The following is a 7421-nucleotide window of genomic DNA, read 5'->3' on the forward strand; positions in this document are numbered from 1 at the left end:
AAAAAAAAAAGGAAGACCAGAAAGCTTTGTGCTGAGGAAGATATGCCAGGTTTGGAAAGACATCAAATGGCACTCAGAGACAAAGATGAGAAGGATCACATAGACGATCACCTCAGAGTCCCTAAGTGGCTCCTGGATAAATAATATCACCAGGAGACTTTCGCTAATATATTTTTACATAGATAGATCTCCATGAATTACACTGAAAATTGGAGCCCTATTAAATCTTGCATGCATTCTTGTAAAACTGATGCTTAACTGTACAATAATGATACAATGGCTGATTAACCACTATCTGTTTTAAATATTTGGCAATACACCATTAAAAAAAGCACATTCAATGTTTTCTCTGTACTATTACTACTCTACTGACAGCTGCTGAAGTCCAAAGGAACTGTTGGAAGATGCATTTCAGCTTTTTCTTACCTTGCCATGGAAGTGACATCACTCTCCCTTCTCTCTTTTCACTGACTGCAGATCACTCCCATTTCTCCCTTAGTTCCACACCACCCAACACATTTACTTTTCTCAGCCACTCGCTCTCCTTTCAGCACAGCCATCTGTTTCCTCCAGCTTTTAAATAAATTTTACAGCGACAAAGCAACAGGGACCACAGGTTGACCTGGTGTTACATGGAGAGAGGAACAGGCGCAAGAGAACAGTATCTTCACACATGCTTTATGAAAATGAAGTGGAAAACTGAAATCACTGTACTTCATGGAGGAACCAAGTTTCCCTCCTAGCAACCTGCAGCAGAAATTGCTCTCAGAGAATGAAGAGAGTGTAAAGTTAGGTGGTAATTTTAGGGTGAGCTAGCTAAACCATCTAAATAAATGATATGGAATACAAACAGAGTTTTCATGTCAGAAACTTTGCAGAATAACTGCACCATGCATACTGCTTACCAGTCCAGGATCAAGTAATCCATCTAAGCAAAACACAACTTTTTAGCATGCAGCCTATTGGAACCGAACAGATTTTCAATTATTGATATTCACAAGCTCACTTTTAGAGGCAAACATCGCTCACTAAAGAGGGAACACTTCAGCCAAAGAGACTAGTGTAATGTACAAAATAAATAATGCATACACTGAATTACTAATTAATTAATGGAAGCATAAAATTTTACTGCTTACTGTTTCAAAAATTGTAAAGTGTTCTGAATAAAAGTATCAGTCAACATGCACTAAATTTGTGAAGTGAAAGCATTTCTGGATATTGAAAGTGGAGAAGTAAAAAAATTAAGGAACTTTTTTGTCAAGCTTTCCACCTCTGGGTTCACCTGAGACTGCACTACCAAAACAACAAAAATGTTGGCCTCTCTGGAGTAATGATATATCAAAATACTCCACAAAGTTCTTAACATATATGAATAAGAACATAAATTTCTGAGTGTTGTCTCCAAACACAGCTCCTAAGATTCACTCATCTTTAATTGCCAGTGACTTCATTCATGACTTGCTGACAGTTCCTGCTTCCAGAAGAATCAGTAAATCAGTTGCAGCAGAGTGGCAATAACAAATATCGTTCATGCCAACTCTTTTGCCTTCAAACACAGCACCATTAGAACATATATCCTATGATGCCCAGATATCTTACCTCACGTACAGATAGATAGGCTGCCCATCTCCTTCTGCTCCAAGCTCAAAGTCCCAGTGATTCCCAAAGAGAAATATCTCTCAGCTCAATTTTTGGAATGAAAGTTTTTGACTGAAAATGCTTCACAGAAATCTCACTCTATTAAGCTCATGTAGGAACACAGGCACAGCATTAAAAGCCCTGATGTGAAGTAAGCCCAACCATTCCTTGACCCCACTAAAAAACTAAGCATGACGCATGAAGACTTAGCTGTTCTCCCTTGGCTGTTTCCTAACATATTTTCTGATGTCTAGTGTCTGGTGGAAAATAGTTTCCTCATCCCACAAAAGTGCAAAATTTCAAAGCCTTTCCTATCCTGAATTGGAAGGATCCCAAAATCTTTTGAAGGACTTTGTAAAAACCAAGAGATGTCCAAAAGACCAGTCTGAGCCATTCAGTATCAATTGCCCTTTTCACCAGGCTATGAAGTCAGCGACTTGTTCAACCCACCCCAAGGTGAGGGCAACGATTAATTAAAAAAAACAAACATCATTTTTTAAGAAATGAACTTTTTTTGTTTTTTATTATAACAAGCATAGGAGCTTCCAGAGTAACCCCTGAAAAACACATTCTTTATCATTTCCCTGCAGAGAAAACACTCGGGAGGAAAAGCAGAGGCCTGTTCCTTTGGCTGGGAGCTGGCAGAGGGTGTGGCCAGACTTGGGCTCTTTCCTCATCCCAGAGAAGGGCTGTACTCACCCAGTGCTGGTTGTTTGCATGAGAGGGACTAAGGGGATGCTATGGCCAAATGGCCTCTTTTCACATCGTGAGTACTCCTCTTTCTCTTACTTTCTTAAAAGAACATGGAAAAAAATGAAGAAAAAGTGGAAAAAAAGGAAAATAAAAAAGAAAGGGAAAAACATTTGCTCCTAGCAAAAATTTCTTGAGTCTGATCAGAGTAGGCAATACCTTCTGAAAAGCATCAAGTTGTAAAATTCCTGACCAAGTCTAGTTAAAAACCTGCTATTCATCTTTAACCACTGCAGCTCTCGCTGGGCTTCCCTCAGTTTGCTTTTCCATATCCCCTGGTAAATTTGCACAGGAGTTCAAGGTCTCCTAGAGCTGCCAGCATGCCCTGTGCCAGCCTTTTTCCCGTGACGGACTCAGGAAGCTACATGGTGACCTTTACAGCCCTATTCCAGTACCTGCCCCAGCTTCCCTCCCCCTGACCCTCGTGCTAGCCACAGGAAAAGCCAAGAGGTGCTGCCAAAACGCCTATCGAATGAAGCAATGTGGAGCTGCTAAGGCTGCCTGAACCTCTGGGACAATTTCTGATGCTTGGACCACAATACATGGCTTTAAAAGCTCCAAGGCGGATGTGATTTCTTGGCTTTGACCCCAGCACACCCTCCCTGCCAATTTTTTTCACATTTGCATTCTGCTGGTGCTCCCAATAGAAAATGTGCTTCTCCCAACAGCACCAGCCACATCTGCTGGTGGGCCACAGTAGCCCAATTCACAGTGCAAACCTCCTTAAACTTCATCCTGCCCTACTGCACATCCTGCAGCAGACTTGGGGTGTCCTGCATTGGGCCTTCCCTCCCAGAAGGATTCATAACTGCATCCTTTCTGCTTCAATCCTGTGTTCCCTTTGCTTCTATCCTGCTGGCATCTTGCACAAGCTAGCTCTTTTAGAAGAAAAAATCTCCGGAAGAGTAACTCTAAAGGCTCTGTTTGTCACTACTCCAAAAGTAAAAGGGAGACCAGTGTAAAATAAAAACAACCCTGTTTTGTACAATTCACAAAATCTTGGTAGCAAAAACTTTCTAGAGCAAAAAATCAAAATATTATAGAAGATTGGCATCAAGTGAACAGGAAGCAGAGAAAGAAAAATGAAATCCACAGTAAGCTCAGGCACATGGAAATGCCTGAATTAAGATGCTGTAGCTGAAGAAACTACTCTTCATTAGTAGGTACAAGCAGGTGGGCATGGAAAATAATCCAAAGTTCTTGCACAGCAGGTGCCAGGGGGAGCACACTTCAGGCACAGATCAGAGTGGCACATAGCCCTGTCGCCTGTCCACTGGCACTGCTGCCTACACCTGTCTATATGCAAAAGGAAGTGTATCAACAGGTATTCTTTTCTTTCTTTTTTTTTTTGTTTTTTTTGTTTTTTCCTATTTGTTTGTTCTTTCTTTTAAATTCTCTGTCTATGACTTAAAAAAGGATGGCTTCACTGAGTACAATGTAATTAAACTAAAAGAAGGAAACTGAATTTACTAGGAGGAAATCCTGCTTTTGCTCTAATGCTTCCTGCCTGTTCTGGATATTAGGTTCAAAATGATCAGAGTGAGTACCATTCTGCATCATCAGCAGAAATTTCCTCAAAGTCTCTATGCAGTAAACTTACACATTTGTTTTACTAATCATCATTTGTATTTCCTCATAGCCCTACTTACTGGCATCTAACAACACCAGAAGTTAGCCTGCAGTACATCATCTAAAGGCTTAGCCACTTGCAGACCTTCTGTAGGAGGCCTGTTCCAGCTGCCTGTGCCTATTTCAGTGCTGTCCTGCTCCATTAGCCCACCTTTTTCCCTTACAAGTATTTTTCCCTCTGCTCAGCTTGCACATCGCAGCCCACAGATGCTACAGGTGAGGTGTTCAGCTCATCTCCGTCTCTTTGACCTAATGCAGAGAGCTCATCTTGCCAAAGAGGCCCCAGTGAGGTGAAGCAAGGATACACCAGGGCCGGGAGCTGAGGGCGCAGCTTTGCAGCACACTTCAGCTTCTCTCTCCTGGCTCAGTGCCACCATGTCCTACATTCATCTGGGGTTTCATCCCCAGCAAACGCAGTGCTATCAGGGCTAGAGAGTGCAGCAGGGCTAAGGCCCTCCAATTTCATCCCTTTCGTCTCTGCTCTGCAGAATGGGCCCAAACAGGGCCATTTAAGCTTACTATATTTGCATTATCATGCATATAAAGAGAGAGAAAATGTTATATCGTCTTAATACTCTTTTAAGTCTACAGATGGAAAGCCTTGCAGAAGAGCAGAGAAATTGAATAATGTTTTCTATGTAGCTCTATTTTAAAAGACAGCAGTAAAACTGAAGGGATTTTAATTTGGGACGCTAAGTGGAAATAGTGAACTTTTTTCTAGAGAAGTTATTTTTTCAATTGCCAAATTACAACACCCAGTGTTAAATTAGTTTTCATAGTATTGGCAAGATTATGAGAATAATAAGAGTGTAATACAACACAAACATCTGATATATTTCAAATTTAACAAAAACACCTATATTGTCCAGGTCTTCCCTTCAACAAAAGGAAAACTGTCACCAAAATGGACTTTTTCTGTGCAGTAAAATAAGCCAGGAATTAATTAGTCACCCTATGACAATCAGTTGTAGCCCAGCTCTGTGCATGTACGTCCATCCCTCCCTCAGCCAAGCATGGGGTCAGGATAGCAGGAGTCACCTGTGAGGTTACCTATGGCACTGTGCAGATCCATGAGCTGAGGGGTGATTCAACAACGCCATGTGCGAGTGACAGAAAACCCCCCAGACTCTCCACAGAACAAAATGTGGGCCAAATATTGCCCTGGCTTCTGGGAGTTTGACACCTGGCACGTTCAGACATCTCAGAACTAGCTATGGAAGTAGATGCAAATTAGAAAAAATTAAGACAAAACAGAGAGTTTCCAAATCCCTGTTTCTGCTGTAAAAAGCTCGCTTGGGCTGCTGTGCTGACAAGTGGGCAGCCACCTGCGCTGTGCAGGGCCCAGTGGGCCTCACGGGTCGTGGAGCAGTTCAGGGGTCACAGCATGCAGACAGGAATGTGCTTTGTGAGCAGATGGATCTCCCACATGGTCCTGCATAGGGTGTCCAAAGGGTTGCTCGCTGCCTTCAGACAGCCTGCAACACGAGCAGATTGGCTCTCCTCATAGCTGGAGGCTCACAACGGCCTGAAAGGTCGTAATTGTATGGTAGGTTTAAATTTCCTTGTTAATTATCAGAGCAGCTGATATAAAAATATAGGTTGTGGTCTCAAAGTCTTCATTTCAGCCTTCACTGAAGGCTGAAAAACCAGAGTGCACTCATCCTCCCAAGGTAAAGCTGCTCTTCAACCTTTAGGCCTGGAACCATGTGCCAGGGGAAACTTTCAGCATCACTAGGATTAACATCATATTTGCTGCTTCCTGTCTGAACAGATGACCGCATTCTGAGCCCAAAGAGCCATCAGACGTGTCAGCTCTGACTAAAATGGGTACCTCTTGTTATAAACTTCACCTGTCTCAGTAAGGCAGAGGTGTGGCAACTGACAGAGAGCACAGTGCCCGTGGGAGGGCTGGCCGCAGTGAATTGGCCCTTGCCTCCCTGGAGGGTGACATAAATGCCTCTCCCTGATTCAAAACAAACTGAGGTGTCCATGTTTCCATTGGGTTAACGTGTGCAAGGAGTACAGAATAGGGAAACCAAAACAAACTTTAAGCAGAACTTTGCATTTCCTTTCTCACTCTTAATTGTGCCTTCCCCGAGCTTTATCCATAGCCACAGCCACATCTGTAGCCAAGGACTGAATAATCCTTTAACAAGAGTTAATGGAATCACATTGCAGAACCATCAAAATCAGGAATCATCAGTTTATATCAAAATTCTGTTTAATTTTTCCTGGCAGTGCCTTTCTTAATCTGGTATCCAAAATGAAAGGTGAGAAGTCTGTTAAACTTCAGCTAAAAATAAATCTAGCAGATGAACTTTAGTGTATGCATCTGATTCTCAGGGGATCCAGTGCTGACACTGACTCAAACTTAATGTAAACTGAGTGATGATGTTCTCTCACCTGGTGCTAGCGGAGAGCAAGTTATTGTTTGCAAATAGCATAATTCTGCTTTTAACTTGTAACAACTGTGGATCACTTCTGAGAAACAAATGCAACTGATTTTAAGAGAGTGCTTATAATACTCAGGTGAAATCGAATGTAAAAGAGTTCAATACACTTCATGCTGAATCCTAGTGCTGAAACTGGAAACCTGAGGTTGAGATCCAAGGTGAAAACCGTATTTAGCTTTAATGCTATGTGCTATTTAAAGACTTATTAAAACATTTTCCAGAGCTGCACTGGCCTAAGATCCTGCCTAGGAGTAATCCTGCAGCTGTTTGTTTGTAGCACATGCAGGAACTGTCTTTTCCTTATGGGGCAAGTTGTTTTCTTTTCATTTCACTGTTGTTTGCGTTTTGCCAAAAGCAAATAAAGGCAAACGACATTTCTGTGAAAAAGGCCACTTTCAGTGGGCTCTGCAGCCTGCATTTGCTGTGAATAGTGAGGTGTTCATTCCCTGATCTGATTTTCACTGTGATGGAATAATACTGTGATGCTTCCCAGCACCACCAGCTCCTGCCCATGTGAGCCTAGGTATATCTGGCTGCAGGGCTGGCCCAGGCCTCCTGGCATCACACGCACATCACGGCTCATGCATAAGCTGAACATGCCAGCTTGGCTGAGCCAAGCCAAGTCCCAGGACAGAGTGAAGAGTAGTGAAGAGTAGCCTGGCTATTGTACCCCACCAATAATTGCACTGATGTTACTAGCAAGACTTTCCAATACCACTGCAGAAATGGTCTTCAGTTTCTCTGTCTTTCTTGCTATAAAAGGAGGATTTTGCTTCCTCCCAGCAGAATTGTGGCTAGCAACAACTGAAGGATTTCAAGTCATTCAGCTACAACGATAAGTATTGGGTACATGCTTCAGGCAGAGATCAATCTGCTTGTCTTCTGCATTCTCCATCAATTAATTCTTTTAGAAGTTCTAGAAGTTGTTTAATGGACTAAGATTTCCAAGAT

Source organism: Meleagris gallopavo, chromosome 4 (assembly GCF_000146605.3).
Source record: "Meleagris gallopavo isolate NT-WF06-2002-E0010 breed Aviagen turkey brand Nicholas breeding stock chromosome 4, Turkey_5.1, whole genome shotgun sequence".
NCBI classification, from domain to species: domain Eukaryota; kingdom Metazoa; phylum Chordata; class Aves; order Galliformes; family Phasianidae; genus Meleagris; species Meleagris gallopavo.